This window comes from Callithrix jacchus, chromosome 9, assembly GCF_049354715.1.
Source record: "Callithrix jacchus isolate 240 chromosome 9, calJac240_pri, whole genome shotgun sequence".
Classification (NCBI taxonomy): Eukaryota; Metazoa; Chordata; class Mammalia; order Primates; family Cebidae; genus Callithrix; species Callithrix jacchus.
This window is the reverse complement of record NC_133510.1, coordinates 69,963,114-69,975,908: the sequence shown is the minus strand read 5'-3', so window position 1 is coordinate 69,975,908 and position 12,795 is coordinate 69,963,114. Positions and strand designations below refer to the sequence as shown.

General features: G+C 40.5%; 1 protein-coding gene and 2 pseudogenes across 24 annotated transcripts in view; all 3 read left to right on the top strand.

Annotated features, from left to right (window-relative positions):
* Positions 1-12,795, top strand: part of PRPF40B (pre-mRNA processing factor 40B) — a 78,618-nt gene that overhangs the window by 41,284 nt on the left and 24,539 nt on the right. The window lies entirely within an intron of this gene.
* Positions 4,970-6,449, top strand: LOC100394983 (large ribosomal subunit protein eL31 pseudogene; annotated as a pseudogene). Its single transcript, XR_013521907.1, has one exon. The product of XR_013521907.1 is annotated as a large ribosomal subunit protein eL31 pseudogene (transcript).
* LOC144577625 (uncharacterized) lies at positions 9,825-10,734 on the top strand (annotated as a pseudogene).

The window sequence follows — 12,795 nt, the reverse complement described above, 5'->3', positions numbered from 1 at the left end:
CTAAATGTCGTGCTCCCAAACAAAACATTAATGTCTAAAAATAACAAAAAGCAATTAGCAAAAGTTATTTTCCCAAATAAAATATTTTGAATTTCTAAAAATTAGAGCCAATCAAGAACCAAATGGAGGCCAGGCTCAGTGGTTCATGCCTGTAATTCCAACAATTTGGGAGGATCACTTGAGCCCAAGAGTTTGAGACTAGCCTGGGCAACATGGTGAGACCCTATCTCTACAAATAGGCTGGGTGCGATAGCTCACACCTGTAATCCCAGCACTTTGGGAGGCCCAGGCAGGCGGATCACAAGGTCAGGAGTTTGAGACCAGCCTGGCCAATATGGTGAAACCCCGTCTCTACTAAAAATACAAAAATTAGCTGGGCGTGGTGGTGGGCACCTGTAGCTCTAGCTACTTGGGAGGCTGAAGCAGGAGAATTGCTTGAACCTGGGAGGCAGAGGTTGCAGTGAGCCAAGATCATGCCACTGTACTCCAGCCTGGGTGACAGAGTGAGACTGTCTCAAAAAAATATATATATATTTTTTTATAATAGCCAGGCATGGTGGAGCATGCCTGGGATCCCAGCTACTTGAGAGGTTGAGGTGGGGGGATCATTTGAGCCCAGGAGGTCAAGGCTACAGTGAGCCATGTTCATGCCACTACACCCCAGCCTAGGTGATAGAGACTCTCTCTCTCTCTCTCTCTCTCTCTCTCTCTCTCAGACATACACACATGCATGAGCACACACACATGTGCACACCCACATACACAAGAGGGAGGGACATCCCGTAATAATAAAGATATCAATTAATAAAGGGGATATAATTTTAACTCTGTATATATCTAATAACATTGCTTCAAAATACGTGAAGCAAAAAGCTTCCAGAACTGAAAGGAGGAACAGATAAATCCAAAATTATAGTTGGAGATTCCAACATTTCTCTTGCAGGAGTTGACAGAAGTAACAAAAAATAATTAAGGTATAGAGGTTTTGAAAAACACTATCAACCAACTTGACTTCATTGACAGTCATGAAACACTTCACCTAACAACAGGATACATATTATTCCCTATGCATATGGAACAGTGATCACATAGACCATAATTTGGGCCATAAAACAAGTATCAATTAATCTAAGAAGGTTAAAATCATACAGAACATGTTCTCTGATCACTATGGTATTAAACTATAAATCAATAATTGAGAGATCTTTGGAAAATTCCCAAATATTTTACAGATTAAGCAATATACTTCCATATAACCATGAGTCAAAAAGGAAATCTCAGAGACAGTTGTGAAATACTTTGAACTGAGTAAAAATAAAAACATATCAAAATTTTGCAGATGCTGCCAAATCATTGCTTAGAGGAAAAAACTAGAAAAGGAAGAACAGAAAAACCCAAAATAAGCAGAAGGAAGGAAACAATAAGGATAAGAATAGAGCCCAATAGAATAGAAAACAAACAAAAATAGAAGAAAGTCAATTCAACTAAAATCTGATGTTTTGAAAAGATTAATATAATTGATAAAATTCTAGCCATATTTACTAGGAAGGAAAAAGACAAGCCACCAATGTGAAGAATAAGAGAAGGGATATCACTACAGACTCTACAGTGGGAATAGTGCCAGAGCATCATGAAAACCTTTATGCCAATAAAGTTGGTAAATTAGATGAAATGGGCAAATTCTTCAACATACACAACCTATCAATGCTCACTAAAGAAAAAAAAGCTCTGAATATCCATAAATCTGCTAAAGAAATTGGATTTGTAATAGAAAACCTTTCCCTTAAAGAAAACTCCAGCCCCAGATAGTTTAATTGGTGAGTTCTACCAAACATTTAAGGAAAACAAGATATGATTCTATAAAAACTCTTTCAAAAAAATTGAATAGTAAAGAACACCTCTCAGCTGGGCGCAGTGGCTCATGCCTATAATCGCAACACTTTGGGAGGCCAAGGTGGGTGGATCACGAGGTCAAGAGATTGAGACAATCCTGGCCAACATGGTGAAACCCTGTCTCTACTAAAAATACAAAAATTAGCCGGGTGTGGTGGCCGTACTTGTAATCTCAGCTACTCGGAAGGCTGAGGCAGGAGAATCACTTGAACCCAAAAGGCAGAGGTTGCAGTGAGCCAAGATTGCACCACTGCACTTCAGCCTGGTGACAGAGTGAGACTCTGTCTCAAAAAAAAAAAAAAAAAAACCTCTTCTCAAATAATTATTGAGGTTAGCATTATCTTTTTTCTTTCTGAGATGGAGTCTTACTCTGTTACCCAGGCCAGAGTGCAGTGGTGCGATCTTGGCTCACTGCAGTCTCTGCCTCCCGGGTTCAAGTGATTCTCTCAGCTCAGCCTCCTGAGCAGCTGGGAATACCAGCATATGCCACCACACAGGCTAATTTTTGTATTTTTAGTAGAGACGGGGTTTCATCATGTTTGTTAGGCTGGTCTCAAACTCCTGACCTCAGGTGATCCACCACCTTGGCCTTCCAAACTGCTGGAATTACAGGCGTGAGCCACCGCACCCAGGCAAGATTAGCATTATCTCGATACCAAAACCAGAAAAACATTACAAGGAAAAAAAAGTACTACAAACTGATATTGCTCACAAATATAGACATAAAAGAAAATGAATTGATTGAGAGGCTGAGACAAGAGGATTGCTTGATCCCAGGACCTGAAGTCTAGCCTGGGCAACTTAGCAAGACTTCATCTTTAAAAATTAGCCGGGCGAGGTAGCATGCACCTGTAGTCCCAGCTACTCAGGAGACTGAGGTATGAGAATCGCTTGTACCAGGAGGCAGAGGTTACAGTAAGTTGAGACTGCACCATTGTACTCCAGCCTGGGCAACAGAGCGAGACTCTGTCTCAATAAATAAATAAATAAATAAATAAAAACGAGGAGACAAGGTTTCACAACATTGCCTAGTCTGTTCTCAAACTCCTGGGCTCAAGCATTCCACCCGTCTCAGCCTTCTAAAGTGCCAGGATTACAGGTGTGAGCCACCATGCCCGGCCGCCATCAGCATTCTTAAAGAAAAGTAATTCCAACCAAGAATTTCATATCCTGTGAAACTAAACTTCATAATTGAAGAAGAAATAAAAGCTTTTCCAGACAAGTGTGTGCTGAGGGCATTTGTTACCATTAAACTAGCCTTACAAGAGATCCTTAAGGGAGATCTAAACATAGAAATACAAGAACAATACCTGCTATCACAAAAACACACTTAAGTGCATAGCTGACAGATTCCCTAAAGCAACTGCATAATAGAAACTGCAAAGCAACCAGCTAATAATTTCATGATGGGATCAAAGCCTCACATATCAATATTAACCTTGAATGTATATAGTCTAAATGCCCCACTTAAAAGGCACAGAGCTCAGTAGCTCATGCCTGTATTCCCAGCACTTTGGGAGGCTGAGGCAGGTGGATCACCTGAGATGGGGAGTTCCAGACCAGCCTGACCAACATGGAGAAACCCTGTCTCTACTAAAAATACAAAATTTTTTTGTGGTGTGGTGACGCATGCCTGTAATCCCAGTTACTTGGCGGGAGGCTGAGGCAGGACAATCATTTGAACCTGAGAGGCGGAAGTTGCAGTGAGCTGAGAGCCCACCATTGCACTCCAGCCTGGGCAACGAGAGCAGAACTCCATCTCAAAAAAAGAGGACAAGGAAGGACATTACATAATGGTAAAGCAAGCTTGTCCAACCTGTGGTGGCCAGTGGGCTGCATGCGACCCAGGACAGCTTTGAATGCAACCCAACACAAATTCATAAACTATCTTAAAACATTATGAGGCTCTTTTGTGATTTTTTTATAACCCCATCAGCTATTGTTAGTGTTAATGTATTATTTGTTTGAGCGAAGACAGTTCTTCTTCCAGTGTGGCCCAGGAAAGCCAAAATATTGGACAGCCCTGTCAGATAAAGTGTTCAACTCAACAAGAAGAATTAACTATTCTAAATATACATGCACCAAACATTGGGGTACCTAGATTCATAAAATAAGTACTTCTAGACCTATAAAAAGACACAGACAACCACACAATAATATTGGGAGACTTTAACACCCCACTGACAGCATTAGACAGATCATCAAGGCAGAATACTAACAAAGAAATTCAGGACTTAAATTTGATGCTTGACCCATTGGACCTAATAGACATTTACAGAATACTCCACCCATCAACCTCAGAATATACATTCTCATCTGAACACAGAACACACACCAAGATCAACCACGTGCTTTGGCCACAAAGCAAGTCTCAATGAACTCAAAAAAACTGAAATCATACCAACCATACTCTCAGCCCTCAGTGGAATAAAAATAGAAATCAAACCAAGAAGATCCCTTAAAACCACACAATTACATAGAAATTAAACAACTTTGGGTAAGCAATAAAATGAAAGCAGAAATCAAAATATTCTTTGAAATAAATGAAAACACAGACACAATACACCAAAATCTCTGGGATACAGCAAAAGCAGTGTCAAGAGGAATGTTTATAGCACAAATGCCTTCCTCAAAAAGTTAGATCTCAAATTGTCTGGGCGCAGTGGCTCATGCCTGTAATCCCAGCACTCTGGGAGGCTGAGGTGGGTCACCTGAGGTCAGGAGTTTGAGACCAGCCTAGCCAACATGGAGAAACTCCATCTCTACTAAAAAACACAGAAAATTAGCCGGGCATGGCAGCGGGTGCCTGTAATCCCTGCTACTCGGGAGGCTGAGACAGAAGAATCACTTGAACCTGGGAGGCAGAGGTTGCAGTTAGCTGAGATTGAGCCATTGTACTCCAGCCTGGGCAACAGGAGTGAAACTCTATCTCAAAAAAACAAACCCCAGAACTACTATTCAACCTAGCAATCCCATTACTGGGTATATACCCAAAAGAAAATCAATTGCTCTACCAAAAAGGCACATGCACTCATGTCCATGACAGTGTCATTTGTAATAACAAAAACATGAAATCGGGACCGGACAGAATGGCTCCCGCAAAGAAGGGTGGCGAGAAGAAAAAGGGCCGTTCTGCCATCAACGAGGTGGTGACCCGAGAATACACCATCAACATTCACAAGCGCATCCATGGAGTGGGCTTCAAGAAGCGTGCCCCTCGGGCACTCAAAGAGATTCGGAAGTTTGCTATGAAGGAGATGGGAACTCCAGATGTGCGCATTGATACCAGGCTCAACAAAGCTGTCTGGGCCAAAGGAATAAGGAATGTCCCATACCGAATCCGTGTGTGGTTGTCCAGAAAACGTAATGAGGATGAAGATTCACCAAATAAGCTCTATACTTTGGTTACCTATGTACCTGTTACCACTTTCAAAAATCTACAGACAGTCAATGTGGATGAGAACTAATCGCTGATCGTCAGATACATCAAATAAACTTTAAAAATTGCAAAAAAAAAAAAAAAAAAAACATGAAATCAAGTTGATTCCATGACAATCAACAGTGTTTTGGATAAAGAAAATGTGGTCCATATACACCATGGAATACTAGATAGCCATAAAAAAAGAATGAAATAATGTCCCTTGCAACAACGTGGATAAAGCTGGAGGCCATTATCCTAAGCAAATTATGCAAAAATAGAAAACCAGATACCACGTGTTCTCACTTATAAGTGGGAGCTAAACATTGGGTACTTATCGCCAGAAAGACGGCAACAAAAGATACTGGGGGCTACTGGAGGCAGGAGAGGGAAAAGGAGGAAAGGGCTGAAAAACTATTGGGCACTATGCTCAGTATCTGGGTGATGGGATCAGTCATACCCCAAACCTCAACATTTGCACAATATACCCATGTAACAAACCCACACATGCACCCCCTCAGTCTAAAGTAAAAGTTGTGGGAGCTAAGCTATGAGGACACAAAGTCATAAGAATGATACAATGGACTTCTGGGACTCAAAGGAAAGAAGTGGGGGGTGAGAGATAAAAGACTACGCATTGGGTACAGCGTACGCTGCTTGGGTGATGAGTGCACCTAAATCTCAGAAATCACCACTAAAGAATTTATTCATGTGACCAAACACCATATGTTCCCCAAAAACCTAACTGAAATTTTTTAAAGTTAAAAAAAATGACAATCACAAATATAAATGGAAAAAAAACCACAAAAGCTGAAATTATTTAAAAAATAACAACAAGGCCAGGCACGGTGCTCACACCTGTAATCCCAGCACTTTGGGAGGCTGAGGTGGGTGGATCACGAGGTCAGGAGTTTGGGACCAGCCTGGCCAATATTGTGAAACCCCCATGTCTACTAAAAATACAAAAATTAGCTGGGCATGGTGGCACGCACCTGTAGTTGCAGCTAGTTGCAACTACTTGCAAGGCTGAGGCAGGAGGATCACTGAGTCCAGGGAGGTCAAGGCTCCAGTGAGCCATGATCACACCACTTCATTCCAGCCTGGGCAATAGAGCAAGACTCCATCTCAAAAAAGAAAAGAAGATATACAAATGGTGAATAAGCACATAAAAAGATTCTGAACTTATTAGTCATTGCATTAGGGAAATGTAAGTTAAAACCACGAGATCCCAATTCTGATAAGAATGACTCAGAGGATTAAAAAGTGTGACAATACCAAGTGTTGAGGAAGATGTTGGGAAAGTGAAACTCATATGTTATATTGCTGGTGGGAATGTACAGCCACTTTTGAAAAGTATTTGGCAGGTTTTTAAAAAATTAAATATGCATTAGCATACAGCCTAGCAATTCCACTCCTAAGTATTTAAATATTTATTATAAAACATATCCACATATAAAATCTATACAGAAGTATTGGTAAACCTGAAAACAACCCGAACACAACAGTCTATTAACTGGTGAATGGATAAACAAATTGTAGTATGTCCGTGCAATGAAATATACCATTTCACGTTTCAAAGGAATGAACTACTGACACATGCAATGACATGGAAAATTTCAAAAGCATTATACTAATGAAAGAAGCTAGACACAAACTCCTAGGAACTATGTAATTCCACTCATATGAAATTGTAGGACGGCAAAACGATAGTTACAGAAACCAGATCAGTAGATCCCAGAAGTGCCAGGTCAGCAGAGAATGACTGCAAAAAAGCACAGTGGTATTTGAGTAAAAGAAATGATGATGGTGATGGTCACATGACTGTATACATTTGTGAAAATTCATTGTATTGTACACTTAAAATTGATGAATTTTATTATATGTAAATTATACCTCAATAAAGTTGATTTTTTTAAAAATACAATGTTTTGTAATGCTCGAGACTGTTCGGGGATTGTGGGTAGCCAGGGAAAAGGGCTAGAAGTTAGGGAGGTACTGGAGGGTATTAGGAAATAACTCTTCCTGCTTTCTCAGTGAGGAGTCTCCTTTATTTGCATACCCTTCTCCCCTGGGACAGGGAAGCTCTCTCACTTCCTCTTAGCCCCTCTTACAGAAGCAGCATGGTGCCTGGCTAGGACACCTTCACCACAGTTCAAAGGCCAGTCAGTATCCTGGGAGAGATGTTTACAAACTTTAAAACAAATAAACAAAAAATCAGCTTCTCAAACAAAGCTTTATGCAATCTTTCACTAACCAAAACAAAAGCACTAATTATTTTGGTGGGAGGTGGTAGCTCACACCTGTAATCCCAGCACTTTGGGAGGCCAGGGCTGACAGATGGCTTGAACCCAGAAGTTTGAGACCAGCCTGGGCAAAATGGTGAAACTCCATATTTTCAAAAAATACAAAAGTTAGCCAGGGTGGTAATACATGCCTGTAGACCCAGCTACTCAGGAGGCTGAGGTGCAAGGATCACCTGAGCCTGGGAGGCAGAGGCTGCAGTGAACCTAGGCCACACCACTGCACTCTACCCTGGGTGTCAGAATGAGACCGTGTCTCAAAAAAAAAAAAAAGCAATATTTTATTAGTATACATTTACATTATAAGTTTAACTTCATGATATCTATTATAAAGTCATATAATGTCAACAAGCCTGTTTTCATGAACCCAGAAATGTGATATTCATTGTATATATATTTTTTTTTCTTTAAGTTTGGTAGAAGCCCATCATATGTATATTCTTAAACTACTGTTTTAAAACCAGTTAAAGTATACATTCTAGGTAAAAAAAAAAATGGTAGTTTGAACACAAGCATCCAAATTTGTACACAGAAAACCCATATAGCAAAGGAATTTTTTTTTTTTTTGAGACAATCTTGCTCTGTCGCCAGGCACCAGGCTGGAGTGCAGTGGCGTGATCTCCGCTCACCGCAACCTCCGCCTCCTGGGTTCAAGAAATTCTCCTGCCTCAGCCTCCCAAGTAGCTGGGACTACAGGCGCACGCCACCACGCCCAGTTAAATTTTTTTGTATTTTTAGTAGAGACGGGGTTTCACCACATTGGACAGGATGGCCTCGATCTCTTGACCTCGTGATCCACCTGCCTCAGCCTCCCAAAGTGCTGGGATTACAGGCTTGAGCCACTGTGCCCGGCCAGCAAAGGGATTTTTAAAGGCATAAATCCATGAGGATAGGGAAACAAGAGGCAAGAGCAAAATATTTTCAGAAGTGGAAACCGATGGATCAGAGGTTACTCACTTATACGAGAGGCAGATCCTAAGGCAGTGGCAGAACCATATGGCAAACAGAATTGGTTGTGCCATACCAGAGATGGGCAGTCTCCTCCGTCTGACTACCCTGAGAAGGAAAACCTAGGAATGTTGACATCAGAAGTTCCCAGCCAGATCACCGTGCAAAGAAGCTCTTGTCTGACAAGCTGTCCATCTACCACCTGAATAGACAGAGAGCAAATGCTTCCAGTCAGCTCTTAGGTGACCCATCCTTAAGTGTGAGCAGACAACCCAGGATTCTTTTTTTTTCCCCCTAGTTTCATCAGAAAAGACAACCAAGGATTCCAAGGATTCTAAGACTTCCAAGAAAAGAATCTAATATAGAAGACAGAGACCAAAACAACAGAAAAAGAAATTTGGAGCAGATACATATTTGGAGCAGAAAACAAAAATGACAGAACTATCAGTAATAGCTTCTGAGATAAGATAACCCTGAAATAAAATGTTATATATTTTAAAAAGAATAAATATTCAGAGAATAAAAATAAAGTGAAAGTGATTAAAATCTTTAAAATATGGAAAAACCGGTGGCTCACACCTGTAATCCCAGCACTTTGGGAAGCTGAGGCGGGTGGATCACAAGGTCAGGAGTTCGAGACCAGCCTGACCAATATGGTGAAAACTTATCTCAAAAAAATAAATAAATAAAAATGAAAAACAATTTCAAGTTGATTTTGACTCCTAAATATGTATTTGTTTACTATCAGTTGTTCATGCTCAAAATGTTATATTTTAATGTCAAATTAATTAAAATACAGTGAAAGGTAATTTAGATTAAACCCTCTTCAATAAAGAATTTTTAAGATTAAAAAAAATTTTTAGCCTTGCTTTGAAACTACATAAGGAATTTTAATTCCAGAAAATAAATGAGTTTTTGATAAGTAAGAAAAAGAAAATATGGAAAAACTCAGAAGAAGAATAGGGAGATAAAGTTGAGGAAATCTCCCAGAAAATAAAGTAAAAAAGATTCAAAGCTAGAGAGAAAAATAAGAAATTAGAAGGACCGGTTCAACAGGTCCATCATCCAAGTAATAGGAGTTCCAAAGAAGAAAGAATAGAGAAAAGAGGAAGAAATCACCCATAGGATGATTCAAGATTATTCCCCAAAAGTGAGGGGGGGCACTGAGTGTCCAGCACAATGGAAGAAAATAGCCTCTCACCAAGACCTATCACTGCAATTTCAGAACACTGGAAACAGGAAGTTCAGAGAGGGGAAAGGCACCCAGAAAGGACAAAGAATTAAAAGGCTTCAGACTTCTCATTCTCTACAGCAGTGTCAGAAGCTAGAAGACCATGTAGCAATGCCTTTATAATTCCGAAGGAATTCAGTACCCAGACAAACAACCAATCGAAGGGTCACAGTTGAAAAATGACAACGGCAAACATGCAAAGTTCTAAAATGATTTACTGCTCCCTTTCTCAGGAAGCTTCTGGAAGATTGTTTCCTCCAAAAAGTGGGAGTATTATAAATCAAGAAAAACACAGGCACGGGTGGTGTGTGAGGGGGTCTTCTTGCTCTAGGGAGATTCTTCAAGCAATCACTGTGTCAACAGACACAGATGTTTCCCTTTCTTCTTATGATGAAAATCAGGAATCCAAACTTATTCGAAAAGCTAAAGAGGCACCATTCATCCCCACTGGATAGTAGGCCTTGCAGCAATTGTTGCATATGGATTTTACACCTTGAAGAGCAGGGGAAATACTAAAATGTCCCATCATCTGACCACAGGTTTGTGGCAGCCCAAGGCTCTGTTGAAGTAGCAATGACTGTTGGTATGGGTTACTATTCCATGTATCGGGAATTCTGGGCAACACTACAACTTAGAAGTCATGCTATCTTGGTCTTGTTGGAGGAGCTTGCTTTAGTCTTTTTTTTTTTTTTTTTTTTTTTGAGATGCAGTCTCACTCCATTGCCCAGGCTGGAGTGCAGTGGCACAATCTCATTCACTGCAACCTCCACCTCCCAAGTTCAAGCCATTCTCCTGCCTCAGCCTCCTGAGTAGCTGGGATTGCAGGTACTTGCCACCACACCCAACTAATTTTTGTATTTTTTTTAGTAGAGATGGGGTTTCACCATATTGGCCAGGTTGGTATCAAACTCCTGACCTCAAGTGATTTTCCCACCTCAGCCTCCCAAAGTGGCTGGGATTACAGGTATGACCCACTGCACCCAGCCGACATCTCATTATTGAAGCTACATATTAATGCTGAAAATAAACTACTTTAGTGGGTTCAGATAATAACACGGAATTGTGCCTCCTTTCTTACAGCCTTGATTTGCCTGGTGACTGAATTACTAGTGGCTAGCTTAACAACTAGGTCATTCAGGGGAGTCAAGTTACACAAAAGAAACACGTCAGGAGGCTGAGGCAGGAGAATTGCCTGAATCCAGGAGGAGGTTTCGGTGAGCCGAGATTGTGCCATTGTACTCCAGCCTGGGTAACGAGAGGGAAACTCCATCTCAAAAAAAAAAAAAGAAACATGTCACCTAAAATGCACTTGATGGTGTTGAAATGTCCACCTTCTTAAACTGTTAAGATAAAATTAATTCCAAAGAAGATAGCAAGCCAACTCTGAATTACTCCCAGTTTGCTGCAGAATCTTGCATGTTTTGGATGTTATATGAGTCCTATTTGACCCAGTTAATTTAACTTTTTTTCTACCTGTCTTGTGGACTGGCTGGCTCTTTTAGAAGTCTGTCAAAAAAGTCCATTGAATATAACTTGTAAAGCCTCCCACACTGAAAGTATATATGTGTATGTGTTTAAATCAAATATACAAAGCTTACAATAGAGCTGCATAGCAATAATATTTATTAAAGAATCACAACTGTAAAAATGAGAATAACTTATGTATTCTAGCTTAGTTCTTTTGTAATTGTAGACATCTATATTTGCTGCTGTTATATTAGAATATATATATATTCATTTTATATATTCTAATATATTCTACATATATTCTAATATATTCTATATTCTGGGTTCAAGTGATTCTCCTGCTCAGCCTCCCAAGTAGCTGGGATTATAGGCACCTGCCACTGTGCCTGGCTAATTTTTTTGTAATTTTTAGTAGAGATGGGGTTTCACCATCTTGGCCAGGCTGGTTTCGAACTCATGACCTCATGATCCACCCGCCTCAGCCTCCCAAAGTGCTGGGATTACAGGCGTGAGCCACCATGCCCGGCATATTAGAATAATTTTTAAATGTCATCTTGAAACAGAAATACATATTTCAAGCACTCATGCAAAGGTAACTGAAGAACACTTTTTAAATGGGTGTGTTGTTTATTTTCTCCATAAGAATTGTAAACATTAAACTAAACGTATTACTTATAATGGAATTGATTAATGATTTATAAGCAAGCTGGTTTGCACAGATGTTATACAAAACCTTTTATATACTACAGAATGCCATTACACTTGTGAAATTCTCTTGTCTAACCTGAATTTACACTCCATAGTGATAACATGGTATAGGCATTGTTATAAAAATAAGTGACCATGTCAAAAAAAAGAAAGAAAGAGAAAGCAAGCAAGCAAGAAAGGAAGAAAAGAAAAACATACAATATGGCAAATAAAAATCCAACAAAACAGTAAGGCAGTCAGGCAAAGTGGCTCACACCTGTAATTCCAACAGTTTGCCCAGTCGAGGCAGGTGGATCACTTTAGCTTAGAAGTTCAAGACTAGCCTGGCCAGCATGGTGAAACCCCATCTCTACTAAAAATACAAAAATTGCTGGGCATGGTGGCTCACGCCTGTAACCCCAGCACTTTGGGAGGCTGAGGCGGGTAGATCACCCGAGGTCAGGAGTTTGAGACCAGACTTGCCAACATGCTGAAACCCCGTTTCTACTAAAAATATGAAAAAATCAGCCGGGCGTGGTGGCGGGCACCTGTAATCTCAGCTACTCAGGAGGTTGAGGCAGGAGAATCACTTGAACCTGAGAGGTAGAGGTTGCAGTGAGCAGAGAACAGGCCATTGCACTCCAACCTGGGTGACAAGATTGAAACTTCATCTCAAAATAAAATAATACAAAAACAAAAATACAAAAATTAGCTGGGCATGGTAGTGCATGCCTGTAGTCCCAGCTACTTGGGAGGCCGAGGCAGGAGGATGGCTTGAACCCGGGAGGTGGAGGTTCAGTCAGCCAAGATCGCTCCACTGCACTCCAGCCTGGGAAGAGTGAGACTGTCTA